Source organism: Ahaetulla prasina, chromosome 1 (genome assembly GCF_028640845.1).
Source record: "Ahaetulla prasina isolate Xishuangbanna chromosome 1, ASM2864084v1, whole genome shotgun sequence".
In the NCBI taxonomy this organism is placed as follows: Eukaryota; Metazoa; Chordata; class Lepidosauria; order Squamata; family Colubridae; genus Ahaetulla; species Ahaetulla prasina.
Genome location: NC_080539.1, coordinates 271,929,147 through 271,949,817, shown reverse-complemented (window position 1 = coordinate 271,949,817; position 20,671 = coordinate 271,929,147). Strand labels below are relative to the sequence as shown.

At 38.6% G+C, this 20,671-nt stretch overlaps 1 protein-coding gene across 1 annotated transcript in view; it reads left to right on the top strand.

Moving 5' to 3' along the window:
• The first annotated feature begins 1,002 nt into the window (after window positions 1–1,002).
• DENND2B (DENN domain containing 2B) overlaps window positions 1,003–20,671 on the top strand; it is a 126,273-nt gene continuing 106,604 nt past the window's right edge. Inside the window, exon 1 of the mRNA XM_058159405.1 lies at window positions 1,003–1,318. The gene's annotated coding sequence lies outside the window, so the exon portion shown is untranslated. The remainder of the gene's footprint in view (window positions 1,319–20,671) is intronic.

Below are 20,671 nucleotides of genomic sequence, written 5' to 3'. Positions count from 1 at the left end.
CCCAAGTCAGTAGTGGATACAACTCTTATGAAATGCCTGAAAAAACTAAATCAAACTAACAGTAATTACGTCACTTTAATTAACCTTTGTACTGACCATACGTTCAAATATCGGTTTCTTTTTAACAAAAACCAATTCATTGGTGAAGATAAATTTTAAAACTAGGAAGCTTATCAAAGAGATGCACATTTGCTGTTTACTGAGAAGTAAAAAAAAAAGAGTTTATTTTGGTCATGTCTGATGAAATTGTTTTAAGTGACTGAATCTGACAACATTGGGACTTGTTATATAGATATCCAGGTACACTTCCTTTTGTTAACTGGACAAATGACAAATATAACCAGGTGCAGCCAAAGCAAAGAGATGTTAACTTGAGAAGAAAAGTGGCTATCATTTGTGGTATTGTATATTGATTTCTGGAAGCAAGGAAAACATTTAAGAGAAAGGGTTGCATACTATTTCCCAAGGTGATCTCATTCCTGAATTTCTTTTTAACTGCAGAAGGATGAAAGAATATTGGATATTTGGCTTGATGACAAGGAAGATCAACGGACATTAAGGGCCCTGCAAAAAACAAAACAAAACTGAGTTAAGCCATAAGGTACGTTTTGCTGCAACAGTAGTATTTTTTTAACCTTGAGATTGTTACTATTGTGTTTCCAATCCATATCAAAGTTAGAAATACCAAATTTGTCATGTCATAGGCTACATATGCTTGCACCTTCAGTGACTCAACAGCAGGCACTCCTATTTTATTGCATAATAAATTTTGGCAATGCAGCTTGTCCCTGCCCCCTTCTGTCTACACTACGTCACTTGCTGAAAACATTTTATCTTTCCTAATCTGTAATAATCAATTACAGACCACGGGGTTTTTTAAAATATTTTTTTCTTGACAGGAATCAGGGAGGAGGGACAGACTGCATTTTTTTTTAAAAAAATGCTGGTTCATAGATGCCTTCCAAAACGGTGACGCTCCGTATGACTTGTGTGTGTGAGAGAGACTGTGCGCAGAAAGCAAGGGAGCATGTGTGAGAGAAAGGGTGAGGGAGAGTGATCTCCATGACAACTAACCCAGCCAGTCTGTGTACTCACCCTTTCTCTCTCTCCCCCTCTCTCTCTCTGGGCAATCATTTTGGATAAATTCTGCTCTGCGAAAGGTCATGTGAAGGAGCTGTGGGAATCACAGCAGGTATTTGACTCCCAACTCAGCCATCCAGTCCCTCTTGTTAATAGGACAATTTTTATTATTTTTTGTTTTGGTCTGGGAAATACAAAATCAAGCATGGCATGGAAAAGAAAGTCTGTCCTGTATCAGGTAATGAAAACTTTCCATTTCGTGTTTCTCTTGCTTCTTTCCTCTTGCATTGTTTCTCCTTCGTTCTTTCTCTTTCCTGCTTAGACGGTTTATTCTGAACGGCATGTCAGCATATGTTTTGGAAGTCCCAAGCTCTTGGGAGTGATGTCATTATTCAGCAGTTGGACTTTGTTAAGCAAAGAAGTAGTAGTGAGCGCCCCAATCGCCATAGAGAGTGTTTGGACTTGGTGAATTTTATACTCAGATTACTTCTGTTTTATTATAAGGTACATTCCAAACAACAAAGAGAAGAGGGGGAAATTAGGACATTTTCTGGTGTCTGGCAGATGACAGATTTAAAACCACCTCAAAGAAGATGGTTTCATTCAAAGTTTGCTGTATTTTTCTGCTGGCTGAGATACCTACAGCTGCAGCCTAAGACTATTATCCGAGCATTGTATTTGATCTGTATGAACAAAAAATGTCAGTGTGACAAATAATTATCCAGTGTTTGTTTTATGTGTGTCTCTGTGTAGAATAAAGTTCTTCAGAAGAATGTATTTTGGGGGACTGTTTTTGATCTCAGCTTGTTGCATGAGAATTTGAATTGTTGCTGATAGGTGATTTAAAATAAAGATGTCTTAAATGGATTTCTCATGGAGGTAAAGCAGAAGTATAATTTTAACAGTATTCCACAATGTTCGGTGAGAATGTTCTTATTATTTGTTTTTGTAGTTTTATTTACTTTGGTTTGTCTAGTAGGACTTGTTCTTTAATAAAGGGTGAGTGCCTTTTTCTTTTCTTTTAGGGAGAGTGCAACAAGGATTTTCAACCCCTTTTATGGTAAAATCCTTATGTGTGCCGATGTAAGAAGAGCTTTAAGAAAATTCAGTTTAGACAAGCAATTAAAAATTTAAAAAAAGTGCCTCAGGCTGTGATTTTATAATATGTACCTCCGGAGGGAAAACAGTCAGTTAATATACAATAAAACCAGACAACTTTTTATACAAGCAAACAAACAAACCCATTCCATCTAATATATGATCAAATACACTAGATTGACAGTAATAATTTAGGATTCTTGAAGCTATACTGGATGATCAACTGGGAACTATACTCATTGTTCATATTCTTACCATTGTATGAATATGGGTCATTTATACTCCAGGCTAAGTTTCTCTCTTTCTCATTTTCTAATACCCCAAATGACATCTGCTGCCTCGTCGCCTTTTTATTTTGGCTAAAGAAAGCCCTGCAAAATGTAAAAGTAATCCAGACATGCAAAGGGGGTCACCATCCAGCAGGATGCTTTTAAAAAACATATAGACTCCAGGTTTTCCACTTTCTTCTATGTAGAAATGTTGGGAATAATGAAATTTAGATAACCAAGGCTATCCAAGAAATGGGGGTGAGTAAGAGGATAGAAGGAGCTTGCTGAAACTTAACAGACCAAAGTTCTGTTAACTGATTGTTATATGCTTCTGTAATCAGTAAGTCTCCTCCATGCATTCAAATCAAGCCTTTGACATGGGGAGTGGCCTGCAAGATTTTAGCTTTCTTTTTGAGTTGCTCAGACAGAGTGCCCTTTGTGTTTCTCTGCACAATGAAAGACACTTCTGATTGGGGCTGGTGGGCCTGCCAGCATAGTGTCAAGGATGGCCTCTTTCTACTTTCTGCAAGCTGGTTGAAAATAAAAGGTTTACAAAATAGGTAGATTTTGTTTTCCATTTGTTGCTACGTTCATTATAGCACTATCTTGCTGGTTCATAAAAAAAGAAAGCCTCAGCATCCATCTTTTGATCTGCCTAAGTTAAATGAAAGAGGCAGGAATGGAATGTTACATGATATAATTATGATACAATATGTACACAAGAGTTTATCATTGCCCACGTCAAGGCCTATATTAGGTAATGTTTAGGTTGCAGCCTCAAGAGGTGAACTCCACAGAATTCAATGGGTCTTATTTTGGGAAGGACATAAGAAGATTGGGGTACAATCTTTTCCTTCCTTCCTTCCTTCCTTCCTTCCTTCCTTCCTTCCTTCCTTCCTTCCTTCCTTCCTTCCTTCCTTTCCTTTCCTTTCCTTTCCTTTCCTTTCCTTTCTTTTTCTTTCCTTTCCTTTCTTCTCTCCCTCCTCACCTTTATACATTTTATACATAAACCAAGGCACCAAATATTCCCCCTTCCTCCAATTTCTCCAAAACAGCAACCCTATGAGGTGGGTTGGTCTGAGAGAAAGGTTACCCAGCTGGATTTCATGCATAAAGCAGGACTAGAATTCACAGTCTCTTGGCTTGTAGCCTGGTGCTTTAACCACTAGATCCAAGTGGCTCTTTAAAAAGAGCCAGAGCTGAAGAAGCTTCTTGGATAAGAAGCAAAATGTCTTCAAAGAAAAACCAGAAAGTCCTGTTGCCTCTTGGAAAAAGCACCTTTGGGTTAACATTTATATATTTCTTCTGTTCTAAAATACAAAATGATAGCTTTAATCATATGTAACTGCTCTGAGATCAGCATTGAGGCATTTATGTTGCTTTCTCATGAACTAATGAGTAATGGCCTTCTGAAGTCTTAGTCAGATAATATAGTTTCTATACATGCCAAATGCTTTAAGGCATGTCTGAAAATGTGTTTGAATGACTCTGGATTCTTGCATGTATATGCATCTAGAGGATGATGCAAATGCAGAGTAGTATTCTTGAAGTTGTTTCTAGCCACCGGCACCAAATGCTTAAAAAAGGGTCTGTACTGCCAATTATATGTTATACAAAGTGGACACCATAGCACAGCTGTGACAGATTTAAATCCATCCCTTGATATGAAACATTACCACAATCTTACAAAAACAATTAAGTGAAAGTGGGATGTCGAAATCAGAGCCCCTCAATTTACATTTATCGTCTTTTCTCTTAAGCATCCAAGAAAGGAGAGCTGGAAAGGTATGTTGAATACAGGAGACTATATGGTTAAAGCAGTGTTTCTCAATCTTGGCAACTTTAAGAGGCATGGACTTCAGCTTCCACAATTCCCCAGGCAGCCTCTGTCCACGCCTCTTAATACTTGCCAAGATTGAGAAACACTGGGTTAAGTCTTCTGAAAGCCACAGACGCACAGACACTTTCCCCTGAGCCCAATTCATCTTTTTCTTAAATTTTCATAGTGTCACATGCACATGGGTATATTTACACACAAAAATACTCAGATACACAAACCTGTGCTGAAACACAAATTTTACTTCACTTTCAGACCAGGAAATATTCATACGTTTCAAGCTTGACATGCATCTTAGGAGGGTTTGATTCGATAGAGAAACTTCTAAATCTTGAATTCGCCTCTAGCCTTTACTAGAGCAAACCATTCCCTTAAAACTTTTTAATAGTGCAACTTCTAAATCTTGAATTCGCCTCTAGTCTTTACTAGAGCAAACCATTCCCTTAAAACTTTTTAATAGTGCAACTACTGATTTATCTGGTAGCTTTGGCTTCTGATCAAGATCAGGGGATGATTTCTGGACCCTTTTACAAAGCTTCAGTCTAAGAAAATCTTACAATCTGCATTCCAGCTATGGAGTGCTATGCCAATAGAATCTATTTAGCTCTTCCCCCAAAATCTGTTGTTAAGCAAATACAGTTTCCCTTGATGTCTTTGCTTATTGGAAGTTGGATGGGAAGATTACAAATGGCAATCACATAATCAGTTGTAAATATATGCTGGTTGCCAAGCACCCAAATTTTGATTGCATGACTAGAGGGATCTACATTAGTCATAAGTGCGAGGATTGATTGTAAGTCACTTTTTTCAGTCCTGTCGTAACTTTCAACGGTCACTAAATGATTGGTTGTAAGTTGAGGATTTCCTATACTAGGTAGGCTAAGCTATTGATCTGATCCAGCAGGTAATATTTTTTTTTTATGAAGGTAAGTTATTTTAAGGGAATAGGGGTTCTTTGGTTAGTAAGTACCCGATAAGACTTACATGCAGCATTGTGGAAGGTAGAGATGCTTAAATCCACCTTGAACATGAAGCAAAAATGGCTCGAAACGTCAAAGGTTGTAGCAATTATTTATGTGCTTTACTAGATTAGTTTCAGAATTTGAGGAAAATAGAAATCCACCCCCCCACATCCCTGCTCCAAATTTAATGAATGAGACAGAGGGAACTGCACAATAAAAGACTTTTCTGGAAGTGTCTTTATACTAATTTTATTTATCACATTTAAACATAGACAGTATTCTTATAGTTTATAAATATATTAAATATTTAAATATGAAAATCTTTCCTCAGTAAAGTGATTCAGAGTAGGCATCCATTCTAGTCTTATAGCTTTGACTAATTGTGGATTTCTAGTAGTACATATCAAAATATAGCAATCAGAATATATTAATATTCATTTCTGGTGCACCTTCCTCTGGAAAATACAACAAAAATATGGTTTTAAAAGCTCTTCAGTACAGTTTCCACATATTTGTTCTGAGTGAGGCCACCCATATATTGTCAGTGGGAAATTTAAAGTCATAATGTTAATAGAAAATAATTAGAAATAAAATTGCATTTGTTAGATTAGTGTAGTGGGAGAAGAAGGCCCATACAATTACAAGCCAACCATGTGCCCAGAATTAGTCACCTGAACCCTGAGGGCCAATACAGGAAAAAAAAAAGGCTCAGTCAGGCTTCTGGGCCAGAAGAGTTTTGACTTTTTTGGAGAGTTAGCTGGAGTCCTGGATGAGGCGTTTACCCACAGGCAAGGCTGGAAACTGCATTGTTTGGCTTCAATTAGCATTGCATTAGGTTTTTTTTGTGTTTTATCTCCTTTTAATTGGGGTTGTGTATTGTTCTTTTGGCAATAGTTCAATTTTGTTTCAATCCTGGAATTGACTGGTAGCTTCTCAGCATCCATTTCAGCTTGGCTGAGCTACAGTCTCCCAAAGGTTTGTTTGTTTACCCCTTTTTTAGTTAGGCAGACCTAGGGTGAGGTAAGGATTTCGCCTTCAATCCTTTCCTGGTTCCCCAGAGGGACCAGGAGGAAGGAAGAAAGGGGGAAGGCGGGGGGGCGGGGGGGCGGGGAGAAGCAGACAAGGGAAGTTTTATAATTTTCTAGTTTCTGTTAATCCCTAGACAGAATTTTATCTTCAGAGGGAGGCTTAGTTTAACCTGAAGGTGGCTTTTCCTTTTGACAGGTGGCATGCAAACATTATTTTAAAACTAGAATATGAAGTGAGATTTCTTTTAAGACTTTAGATAATTATAGCTTCATTGTCTGAAAGATTTGCTGCAAATTTTACAGGCCACCCCGTTGTCATAATATTATAATCAAAACAACCGAAAGCACATTTAAATCAAAAGGAAATAGCCCTTTATAACGGATATAGAATACATACACCCCCCCCCCCGAGTTTGGAGATGACTTGTTGATAAATTAAAGCTAATAACACATTAGAAGCAGGGGGTTATACAGAATGGAGCAACAGCAGGCCTGATTGCATCTCTCCTTCTATGCAACTGGAATTGGCCACTCAGGTTGGAATTGGGACTATTGAAGAATAGTTTTTACATCCCCAAGTATTTTTAGATAGGCCACAATAATATAATGGACAATGGTTTTGAATATTGTTGAGAAATCTGAAAGACCAGGAAAAGGTACTCTTTCTTCCAAGTCCTAACAAAATTCTAGCATAACCAGTACTGTTCCCATCTCATGTTTGAGATAATGAAAAGATCTAGGTAATCTACTTTTAGGATTCTCTATAAATTGACTGTTCACCAACTTCTCAACAGTTTTCCCAGCAAAGGATAGGTTGGAGACTGGGTGAAACTTGTTTAATAAACCTCAACTCAAATAGAAGAATCTCAGTTAACATTACAATATGCCAACCACTCACTTCAAATGACTTTGCCCAATTGGCATTTTAGCCTAAGCAAATACATAGACATTTTAGCTTAATACAAATATAAGTAAATGTACTAAGTAAGTAAATACAAATCTAATACAAATCTACATACAAAGAAACCTGGAAGATTGTAACCATTGACAGGTGCCTGGATCCTCCTGTCTCAAAATTTTTTTTTTTATTCAAAAAGTTTTTATTAGTCAAAAAAGGTTTATACAAATACATATCAGGTATGGTAAATTTTCATTTTTCTTATCTAAAATAAGAATTTTACTCAAATTTTTTAACACATACAACAGCCATAAGGCAAGCAGGTGACACGAAGTAGCTAAGTTTGCAAATTTTAAATACGTAATAAAGAAGAGTCAAGAATAAACAGAATATCGTACAAAAGAGAATAAGGAAAACCAACACAATCCCAAATATCTTTATCACTTCCTAGTTTTGGATCTCAGAACTCTGGGTTCAGCCTGACCCAACTCCAGGGCCGCAACAGCGGCAGCCGCTCAGCCCCATGATCTATAACCTCCCTTCTTCAATTCCTGGGTCATCTGATTCCAGGAAGGCTTTGTGTTCCTCCACATAGGCCGTAGCCTCCGCAATTGTACTGATTTTTTCGTAATGCCCTCCCGGAAAATCATCAATCCTCTGGCATCAGCCATCTGAAGCCCACTCCTTCTGGTACAATTTGCTTGACAAAAATAATATTTCTTTCTTTTTCACGTACCTGTCTGGGAATCTGCCTCAGAATGGCTATCTCCTGCCCCTGTAAATCAGTGCCCCACTCCTATGTTTTCTAAGAATTTCATCTCTCGCCTCTTCTCACAAATTTGACATGAACCTCTCTGGGAACTGCATGCGTGCGTGCATATTGCGAATTAACTCTATAAACTCGATCCACATCCCAATTCATGAAATCAACACCTCTCCCAAGAAATTCTCCCAACAATTTAGTCACAACATCTCTCAAGTCTTCTTGGTCCACTTCTTCCAAATTTTGAAACCTAAGGAAATAAGACATTTTATCCATCTGTAGTCCAAGCACAGCATTGCCTGTCGTCTCCTCTCTTTTCTGCACTGCCCGCATCTCACCCTCCAAACCTTCCACTTTCTGCTTGTTTTCTGCTGAAACTTGTTGAGTATCCTTTAAATCCTTTTGGATAGTCACAATTTCTGCTCTTATTTCATCCAATTTCTTGTCCATATTAGATAACTTTTCCAAAATTCTCCATCTCTCCAGCAGTTGGTCTCTGACCTTTGCCATTAAGGAAAAAAAATACAAAATCCTCAGGCAGGCACAGTATCCTTGTAATTTCCTCCGGATCCACCAGGGGCACTCACAGGAGCAACGAGTCCAGAGTACAGTTAGTCAACCAGGAAGTCAAGGGAAGTGATGTCATCAAAATTCTCATAGTGAAGGCGGAAGCTGGACGCCACCACTGTTCCCCAGAAGGAGGGGGCCTCAAACCTTCCCTCCTAAATTTCTCCATCACCTCTTCTCTCCAGAGCTCCACAAAACCGTAATCTTCTTATTTTAAGTTCTCCTCTCTCCAGAATAACTCGTGCTCCTTCCAACCGCAGGGGAGAAAACCCCCGCACTCCGGAGCACTCCACCACGCCACCGATATTCCCTTCCTTCTCCTCCTCAATTCTTCTCCGTGCCCTGTTCACCACCAGGCTGCTGCAGTTATAATCCAATGCCCGGTGTCACGGGCACAGCGCCCAGGCGACGACCAAAATAATGGCCGCGGCCTGTGGCCTCCGAACCCCGCCGAGCCTAGGACGCGCCAGCATCGGTCCCCACAGTCCTGTATGTCGGCTGGGAGACCCCTGGCGAGCCGTCCGTGCGGCAGGTGTCCTTTTCGGAACACCTGGCCCCTGAGGGCCTCGGCGGCGGCCGGATTCGGGCGCTGGAGGCAGGAGAAGCCTTCCAGACGTCCGTTGCCGCTGGATACCGGAAGTCGTCTGTCCTGTCTCAAAATTAATGAGTGTTATGCTTGCAAACCCTGCCAATATTATTATTTCCTGTTGATTTGCTCCATAATCTTTCTCTTTATATACTTTTTCAGTTTCCATTCTGTAAGAGAGAGAGGATTTAAAACTTTACTTATTTTAAGAGTCTAAATAATGAGAAGAAACCCTCAAATGCTCCCTCCTCCAGAAAGTAGAACATCTAATACAGATAGTCCTCAACTTACGACCACAATGGAACCCAAAATTTCTGTTGCTAAGTGAAACATTTGTTAAATGAGTTTTGCCTCATTTTAAAACCATTCTTGTCACAGTTGTTAAGTGAATCACTGCACTTGATAAATTAGTAACCCAGTTGTTAAGTTAATCTGGCTTCCCCATTGACTTTGCTTGTCAGAAGGTCGCAAAAGATAATCACATGAACTTGGAACACAGCAATGGTCATAAGTATGAACCAGTTGCGAAGCATCTGAATTTTGATCACATCATTATGGGGATGCTGAAAAGTTCATGACTATGAAGAACAGTCATAAGTCATGCTTTTCAGTGCTGTTGTAACTTTGAATGGTCTCTAAATAAATTGTGAGTCGAGGACTATCTGTATTAGTCCTTTAAATCCTTTTGGATAGTCACAATTTCTGCTCTTATTTCATCCAATTTCTTGTCCATATTAGATAACTTTTCCAAAATTCTCTCCATCTCTCCAGCAGTTGGTCTCTGACCTTTGCCATTAAGGAAAAAAAATACAAAATCCTCAGGCAGGCACAGTATCCTTGTAATTTCCTCCGGATCCACCAGGGGCACTCACAGGAGCAACGAGTCCAGAGTACAGTTAGTCAACCAGGAAGTCAAGGGAAGTGATGTCATCAAAATTCTCATAGTGAAGGCGGAAGCTGGACGCCACCACTGTTCCCCAGAAGGAGGGGGCCTCAAACCTTCCACTTTCTGCTTGTTTTCTGCTGAAACTTGTTGAGTATCCTTTAAATCCTTTTGGATAGTCACAATTTCTGCTCTTATTTCATCCAATTTCTTGTCCATATTAGATAACTTTTCCAAAATTCTCTCCATCTCTCCAGCAGTTGGTCTCTGACCTTTTGCCATTAAGGGAAAAAAATACAAAATCCTCAGGCAGGCACAGTATCCTTGTAATTTCCTCCGGATCCACCAGGGGCACTCACAGGAGCAACGAGTCCAGAGTACAGTTAGTCAACCAGGAAGTCAAGGGAGGTGATGTCACCAAAATTCTCATAGTGAGGGCGGAAGCTGGACGCCACCACTGTTCCCCAGAAGGAGGGGGGGCCTCAAACCTTCCCTCCTAAATTTCTCCATCTCCTCTTCTCTCCAGAGCACCACAAAACCGGTAATCATCTTATTTTAAGTTCTCCTCTCTCCAGAATAACTCGTGCTCCTTCCAACCGCAGGGGAGAAAACCCCCGCACTCCGGAGCACTCCACCACGCCACCGATATTCCCTTCCTTCTCCTCCTCAATTCTTCTCCGTGCCCTGTTCACCACCAGGCTGCTGCAGTTATAAATCCAATGCCCGGTGTCACGGGCACAGCGCCCAGGCGACGACCAAAATAATGGCCGCGCCTGTGGCCTCGAACCCCGCCGAGCCTAGGACGCGCCAGCATCGGTCCCCACAGTCCTGTATGTCGGCTGGGAGACCCTGGCGAGCCGTCCGTGCGGCAGGTGTCCTTTTCGAACACCTGGCCCCTGAGGGCCTCGGCGGCGGCCGGATTCGCGCTGGAGGCAGGAGAAGCCTTCCAGACGTCCGCTGCCGCTGGATACCGGAAGTCGCCTGTCCTGTCTCAAAATTAATGAGTGTTATGCTTGCAAACCCTGCCAATATTATTATTTCCTGTTGATTTGCTCCATAATCTTTCTCTTTATATACTTTTTCAATTTCCATTCTGTAAGAGAGAGAGGATTTAAAACTTTACTTATTTTAAGAGTCTAAATAATGAGAAGAAACCCTCAAATGCTCCCTCCTCCAGAAAGTAGAACATCTAATACAGATAGTCCTCAACTTACGACCACAATGGAACCCAAAATTTCTGTTGCTAAGTGAAACATTTGTTAAATGAGTTTTGCCTCATTTTAAAACCATTCTTGTCACAGTTGTTAAGTGAATCACTGCACTTGATAAATTAGTAACCCAGTTGTTAAGTTAATCTGGCTTCCCCATTGACTTTGCTTGTCAGAAGGTCACAAAAGATAATCACATGAACTTGGAACACAGCAATGGTCATAAGTATGAACCAGTTGCGAAGCATCTGAATTTTGATCACATCATTATGGGGATGCTGAAAAGTTCATGACTATGAAGAACAGTCATAAGTCATGCTTTTCAGTGCTGTTGTAACTTTGAATGGTCTCTAAATAAATTGTGAGTCGAGGACTATCTGTATTAGTCATTTAAATCTATATTTAAATCTTAAGTTGTAAATTGATAAAAATAAGCACAAACTAATTGACTCAAGACATCTCAGTGAAGTCAATGGAAGTTTCAGGGCAGTATGATTGTCCCTTGTTTGTACATATGTTATTCCAGAATTGATAGGATGAACTTTCTCTGTTGGTTTTCATTTTTGCTGGATGAATTGTAGGCAACTAATTATTATATGGTGTCAGTAGTGGGTATTTTATTATTTCTTGGGGATTTACAACCAGCTGGGGGAAACTAATTCGCAAAACTGAGGCCAAGTGCAATCAAATATTTTTCAACTATTTTAGTTTTTGTTAAGCCAAGAGGAAAAGCTGTTCTTTATAATCCTATTTAAAGGCTTGGCCAGATAACCTGTTTAGCATGTTACTTTCCTCCTGTCCTGCAAAGGAAGGTACTTTCCAGAACACAATTTGAAAGTATATAATTTCCAAATGGGGACTGCTAAGATGATGAATTGGCTAATTTCAAGGCAAATTCAAAGAATCCTCAGCTTACTTTTAATATTTGACAAAATCCTGTTTGAAGTCTCAAGGCCAGGTCTGAAGTGTGTGTGTGTGTGTACAGAGAGAAATGGCAGGCTCTGAGGAGAGGCAAAGGATCAATCAACTTCTTAATGCTTGCACTTGAAAGTGGCTTTTTTCAGTTTCACCTTAGTAAGCTATTTTGAACTAGTAAGAACATCAGATCACAATGAAGTACCGGACTTGTATAAGTGAGAGTCATGTCCTGCATTTCTAGGGTTATTACAATAACTCTTCAATAGGTTCAGTCAGAATTGACATGATTCTATCTGAATGCTGGAAAAGATACAGAAGTGTATTGGGATGTTAAACAATACCTGTATATGTAACCTGAAAAAGTTCAAAGATAAGTCTTTAAATACATTATTTCTTAATAACATGCATATAGTAGCTTTCTCTCCAAAGCTGAGTAGTAAACAAGTAATAGAAAAGCAAGCCCTATTTTCACCGTTGCCTAACACTGCTTTTAGGCTTAAGCAAAGGATAAGATTATGTCCCCTCTCCCCTTTCATATACAAAAAACAAACCTATTAGGAACCATGTTTTAATCAGGATGGAAGCATCCGCAGTGTGAGTGTCTTTTGCTATGTCTCAGAGCAGCAGGTTTATTTAGATATGGTGTAAGATGTGTGGCACATACAGATGAGTCCATCAGCAGAAGATGAAGACTGTGAGGAAGGAAGGTTCAGGAGGGATGGCCAGAAAATCTCTCAGTAGTGACCCTCTCTAACTTCCAGCATTCCTCAGTTGAAACAGTTGTCTCAAACAGTTGCCTCAGTTCAAACAGTTGCCTGCAAAAAGGGGCAGTAAGGGCTGCCCCTTTTTTGCAACAATAGTGGGAATGATGTGGGGCTGAATTGATTATAATAATACATACAAGTACTAGAGCTGAAGCTACTAAAGTTTCAGATTTTCACAGTGGGGACATAAACCAAATTCTACCACTTTCCTCTTCTTTCCAGTGACCCAATGAAGAGCGCTTCAAACGGGAAGAGTTTAGTCTCCTTCTTCCCAATGAACTTAGTGATGTTTCTGGCTTCCGAGAGGTCATGTTTTTAAAGCATTAAGCATCAGGTGCAGATATCCAGTGGTTTTTGGTAGGGCTGCTGAATTACAAGTAGTCCTTGACTTATAACCACAATTGGGACTGGAACCTCTGTCTCTAAGCAATGCAGTTGTAACATGAGTCACACCTGATGTTACAACCTTTTTGCCATGGTTGTTCAGAGAATCATGTGGTCTGTAAACAAATCAAGTGTTTCCCATTTACTTTGTTAAGGGTAATCTGGGTTCACAACAAAAATTGTGGACTGTTGAGCAGAGTACCCTACGCATGAAAACGACTGAGACTGGTTGTATACAATAACAGTCACTTGCAGACAAACTGGGGTTTGATATTCCTTTACTTTTAGGGAAAAGGCAAAGTCATAGTCCAAAATCAATTCCAGGTCATAAACATATAAAGTCAGTCAGTCAGTCTTCTTACCAATGTGGACTTGCAACAACAAACAAGCAAGGTCTTCTTTCAGTTCAGCAAAACACAGTTCAATTCACAACAGTCAGTAACTTGAGGAATCAGTAACTAGCCATGATCAAGCAACAATCATAAAGCTCAAATATACAGTTGCAGCATGTCATCAGGTTACAATGCTGTAGCGTCCCTGTAATTCCCAACAAGCTATAATTTAGTAGTCCTTTTATACATTGGCTACAAAGCTCAACCAATCGGGATGCTTGCATGATGCAGCACAGCTTTAAAGCAATATCATGCCTTTCTACAAACATACATAGTTAGTTTATATATTGCCTGGCCAACTAGTTACACAAATAATTTCCTGACAGACTTTACTTGGGAGAAGCCCTCAGGGGACAGTTGCAAATGGTGATCACATGACCCTGGGATGCTGCAACTGTTGTAAATAATGCTGATTGCCATCTGCCTGAATTTTGATGGTCATAAGTACGAGGACTATGAATTGTTTTTTTAAATCACCATCATAACTTCAAACCTTTATTAAATGAATGGTCGTAGGTTGAGGTTTACCTGCATAGTGGCAAATCTAGTTTATTTTCCTTTAAGTGATCTTAAATTCTGGTAAAGAAAACAGAGCCTTGGATCATGTGGCTGTCATCTGATCTCCATGTGACTAGAAAAAAACGTGAGCAATACATTTGGGAGTGGTGCAGGGGTGAAATCCAGCAGGTTCTGACAGGTTCTGGAGAACCGGTAGCGGAAATTTTGAGTAGTTTGGAGAACTGGCAAATACCACTTCTGGCTGGCCCCAGAGTGGGGTGGGAATGGAGATTTTGCAATAGCCTTCCCCTAGCAGTGGGGAGGGAATGGGGATTTTACAGTATCCTTCCCCTGCCATGCCCACCAAGCCACACCCACAGAACTGGTAGTAAAAAAATTTGAATTTCACCACAGGGGTGGTGGTACATTTTTTTTAGGCTAATAGGCTATATAGATTGTCCTTCAAAATAACCAAACCTTTTAATCAAGTGAATTGGTCATTTTGCATCATTTTATAGGCAAACACTATATGTATAGTATTATAATGCAAATCAACAAGTTTGAATTTGGACTTTCTATGGGTCATTGAGACTTGGATGTCACTGCTACTTTTTCATGAATCTTTCACAGAGCTGAATGGTTTGACAACTTTGTTTTTCTTCACAGTTCACTGGATCTGACTTTTCAAGAGTCAGAGTGCCCTGATTCAGGAGGTGCACTTTTAACAAACACATAAACCTATTCACACAGAGCTTTCAGAATCAACCCATACCTTTTTGGGACATGTGACATATATTCAAATTATTCATTTATGCTAAGTTGCAAGATGACTGGAGAGGGGAAAAAGAAAAAAACTTTTGTGATGTATTGGAAGCATGGATACTTTCATCTATGGAGATTCTCAGCCATCCAGGTCATGGTTGTCCCAAAGGTGCTTTTTTCAAGAGGCAACTGGACTTTCTGGTTTTTCTTTGAAGACATTTTGCTTCTCATCCAAGAGGCCTCTTCAGCTCTGACTGGATGGAGGATTAATTCCCCACAATCCAAAAAGCTTCTTGGATGAGAAGAGAAACAGGGATATCCATGGGACATGGATATTTTTGCTTGGAACAAAATATTATGTGGTATTTTTTGCATCCAATAGTTACAGAATACTATGTGACATTTAAAAATTTTGTTTAGAAAGAACGGGAAGTATTGTCAACCATTGTGAAGATCGCTTGCTTGAATAATAATTTTCCTGTAGATGAAAATCAAACTATTGCCTCTAAAAAATTGAGTGATCATTAGAGACTTCATTAGAAACTAAAATCGAGGACTTAAAATCATTGCTTGATAGAGAAATAATACCAATCTAAAGCATGTAAGGTTTATAGACAAAGTTATTATAAAATATTCAATATATTTCCTGTTATAATTACATATTATTTTGGTATGAAACTACTCTGTTATAACAATATTAATTTATCCCTATTTTCTCATAATGTCTTAAATGTGTATAGCTGTCTAATGAAAATGATTTTGAATTGGTGGAACAACAATTCTATGTACTCTGCTAAAGCTCCTGTTTGTTTGTTTACATCTGAAGTTGTATATTGCTTTAAGGATTACAGGGGAAAGATAATAAGCCTATTAAAATGAGACTTCAGACTGAACTACTACAATGCGTTCTACATGGGCATGCCCTTGAGGAATATTTGGAAGCTTCAGCTGGTGCAGAACATGATGGCATGGGCAGTTAACAGTGCTGGCTTTTTGGTGCATGTGGTACTACTGTTCTGTAAGCTGTCTTGGTTTTCAGTATGTTTCCAGGGGCAATTCAAGTTGTTGGTAGTCACATTTAAAGCCATTTGTGGATTGGTTACTTATGGGACCCTCTCTTCCCAGTTGTTTCTACCCATCTTAATCGATCTAGCATGAAAGCCTTTTCTATCTTGATGCCTGCTCTTTAGACTATCATCCCTCTGGAGATTAGACTGGTCCCAATCTGGACCCTGCTAGCCTTGAAAATATGGTTTTGTATCTGGGGTCTCAGGTATGTTTCAGAGCCTGTATCCTGATTGTATTGACAGTTATTTTATTATTCTGGCTGCTGGGTGTTTTTATTTGTTGCAGTGTATTCAGTTTTTAAAGTAAAATAAAAAATAAATAAATAGATATAAAATTTATATCTGTTTTATTATAAGTAACCCAGTCATGAATATGAAATGAACAGTGATATAAATTGATTAAATAAATAGAAATAATAATAAAACTCACTATAAGATGTATATGTTAAGCTGCTCAAAGTCCAGAAGAAGGGAGTTGGATGAGTATTCTCTGTTAAGCTTAATCAAACGGTAATAGATTCAAAGCAGATGTGAACGTTCTATAATATTGCAGACACACATTTCTTCCAAAGAACATGGCTTTTTTTAAAAAAAAAATGTAGTCTGCACATAAAATTTGCTGATGATATATCCAACACTCTCATGCTATCTATAAATCACAAAATATGTACTTATTAGAATTTCAGGTATCATAACAATATTGGAAAGTAAATAAAATTAAAGATAGCTATATACAAATCATTACTAGGTCTGAAAAAAAAACTTTGGAAAAGGTTCAAAACTAATGCTGATACATAACTTGCAGGAGAGAAAGTTAACTTACAGTGCTGCTGCCATAATTTCCTCCTGTGAGACCCCAAATTTAACTGCAATTAAGGAAAAGTCATGACTATCCCTAAGAACCACCAGGAGATTCTTAGGAGGAATTTCAGAATCAATGTCCCGGTCATGTATTTACATATATTTATCATTTCATGTAAAACTAGTTTTGTCTGCCTTTTCCTATGGGTAGCAGGATTTCCCCTTAGGAACAATTTTATAAATAAAATCTGATAAATGTCAAAATCAAATACATGTTCCAAAATGAAAATATGCAATGTATTAATAAAATGCAGTCCCTAAGTGAATACAATATTTACATTTATTCCAGACATCTATTAATGTAGACTTGTAAGTTCTGTATTTCAATTCTGATATGTACCATGTGGTCCAATTTCCAGTTTTACATATGAAAAAAAGAAAAGTAAAGGCCATGGAAAACATTGGGACTACAGCAGTGGTCCTCAACCTTTCCACCCTGGTGGCCCAGGAGAGGGCATGTGAGTGGCAGGTGCACACATGTGCACACAGCTCTATTGGTGCAAGCGGTAGGTGTGGTATGCCCTCCGTTTGCATGAATGGAGCTTCATGCGCAAGCGCAAGGACTCACTGTGCACGAGTAGAGCTTCATGGGTGTGTGTACATTTGCCCATAATGCAGCGCAGTTTCAAACAGGCCGCAGCCCAGGGGTTGGGGACCCCTGGACTACAGGATCTAGGAAGGTAATTAGTCCCACTATGACCAATATATTGATTTTTCAATGTCACTGCAAAAAATTACTGATTGACCAAGCTTGAGGTGGGATACAGACTGCCACCTTATGCTTTGAAGTAGAAAACAGGAGGGCATATTTTGATAGGAGATGATAAATAACTTTCACTTGGAAAAATAAGTAAAAAATAGCCAAATACATATAGTAGCCAGGTGATATAAAAACTGTCCATACTTTCTTTCTAATTAGTTTGCTCTCTTTGTTTCTCTTATATTTATTATTGAGAGGGAATAATTACAGAAGCCACTTTTATTTTCTTGGTAAATTTTTTATAGTCAATTTTAAATTCAACAGACTGTCTCCACAAAAGCAATGTGATGAAAATAAACGAGTACATTTCAAATCACGTTTTCTCATAAGGTACTGTAAATTCTATTTCTCATTAGTTAAATGAGACTTGCTCCTTGCTTAGAAAGGGAATGATCAAAATAATAAAGTTTATTATTGAGTGGATAAAGCGTGGTGGCTCACAAGATTAGAACGATGGGCTGATAATTGGCAGACTTGTGTTTGAGACACGGTTGCTGCCTTGAGATGGAGTGAACTCCTGTCACATGCTGCACCTCCTGCAGTTCAAAATCAGTGACTGTGTGTAGATAAATGGGTACCACTTCGGGGGGACACTTCATGGGAACACGAAATGAGCCAACTGAGCATTCCCTAGGCAACGATAATGGTCACCCACAGATCTTTCCACCATGGAAGCATTTTTGCACCAGTGACATGGAAGTAGTAGTAGTAATGTTGAGTTGCTCCTTCTGTTTTTTCTGATAATGGTTTGATCTGTGATTTCAGGCAACTGGCTTGGCATATTTTGTTGACATCATCTATCACTTTTACTACATTCTTAAACCAACTTTCAACTTTATATGTATTCATTTCATAATTTGATATCTCTAACCCAACAAATGTGCAAAATGTAATTTCTTTCATTCAAAATATTTCTTAATGATATGATCAAAATAGAACTCTACACATAATATACTTAGACTTCAGCAAGGCATTCAACAAAATAAACCACAACCTACTTCTTGATAAGCTAGAAAAATTGGGATATTTAGCAGATGGGTTCATAACTGGCTGACAAACCGTACTCAACAAGTAGTCCTTAATGAGTCTACATCTACATAAAGGGAAGTAAGCAGTGGGGTACCACAAGGCTCCGTCTTAGGTCCAGTACTCTTCAATATCTTCATAAACGACTTAGATGAGTGAATAGAAGTGGAATTTACCAAATTTTGTGGATGATACTAAGCTGGCAGGAATAGCTAACACCCTAGATGATAGGCTCAAGATCCAGATGGATTAGTACCTCACTTGCATATACGTGCTAGTTGTTCCCAACTCTGCTGGGAACTTCTGCTACGTTGGCAGAAGCTGGGACAAGTAATGGGAGCTCACCCCGTTACGCGGCACTAGGGATTCGAACCGCTGAACTACCGACCTTTTGATCAACAAGCTCAGCATTTTAGCAATTGAGCCACTGGGTCTGTCATAAAATCTATCAAATTTTCATGGATCCATACGTTCCACATAATACAGTTTAAAAAATATTGCTTTAACATTTCTCCATTTCCACATCAGCACGTACACCTACAGCATGTTTACTTTTTTCACATTACTTCCTTCTTATCAGTTTTTTCTAAGATGGTAACATTTGTAGTGTTCATTTCAGTTCCTTCTTGAATATCCTCATTATTTTATACAAAACCTTAAGACCTTTCCAGCAATTGTTTGGTGAGCATTTGCTTAAAAGGCCAGTTTGTGACAAACAAGTGGTAAATACTTCGAAATATTCAAACAAATTCATGGCAAAAGTATATATTTATATATATCTAACAGAACAATTAATATGGTTGATTGTGATACATGACCAAAACAACGTCGGTTGGCGGCCCCCAGGGGTAGGGCCTTCTCTGTGGGAGCTCCTACGCTCTGGAACAAGCTTCCCCCTGGTTTACGTCAAGTGCCTGATCTTCGGACTTTTAGCCGTGAGCTGAAAACGCACCTATTTATTCAAGCGGGACTGGCCTAAAATTTTATTGGGGTTATTTATTTTTTAATGTTTTAAACTGTTTTAGATTTGGCCACTTATAATATGTTTGTTTTAATTTCTTTTAATGTTTATACTGTAATTTTTTACTTGGCTGTACACCGCCCTGAGTCCTTCGGGAGAAGGGCGGTATAAAAATTGAATAAAATAAATAAATAAATAAAAATAAAAATTAATAAAGGATATACAGATGTTCTAATTATAGAAATGACCAGAGAGAATGCAAAGCAATTGTAATAAAAATAAAATATAGTTTTGGAAATAGGTGAAGAGGGCTAAACAAGGTATCTCCCTCCACCATAATAAATATAATTTTTTAAAAAGTGATGAAATTATTTGAGAAGAACTATTACTTTAAAATTGTTTCCACCCTTTTATTAGATTATAGTTTAATTAAAAGGGTTTTTTAAAAGGAAAATATAAAACTTTTCAGAGGAAGTAGTATCAATGGCTATTAATCTGAATACTTGAGTCTCCTGTCCCCACTTTGCCCAGTTACTAGGAGGCACATCAAAAGAAAGCTTTCACCCTCAAATTTTGCTCAAGTTCTTTCTCAGTATATCTGATTAATCAGTATATTACATAGAATGCTGGACACATCTACTTGATCCAGCAGTGCTCTTTTGTCTTGGAAAGTGACAACATTAGGGGAAGAGGGCAATAGAGGGGAAGAATTTATGCCCTTGGTGGACCTGGAGTCTTCCAACAACTAAAATTGGTAGCTTGGAAATCCCCCATTCCACCCAAAAGAAATGGTAGATTGTAGTTTTCTCGTGACAAGACACAGGTTATCTCCTTAGATAACCATGTTAGTTTTCTTCCTTTTGTGATATGTAACAACCTCAATAGCCGTTCATTGCTACAAAACAGAGGAAAAGAAACTGAAGCAAGAAATGAATGGAAGTGAAGAAAGAGGAGATAGAGAAGTTGGGTCTCACATGGACCAATATGAACTGAAGCCATGAGTATGGTGACCTTAAATACATTGTATTTAATATACATTGTATATTAACCGGTTATTTCATTTTTGAGTTGAATGTATGGGGACATTTTTATTTTTTAT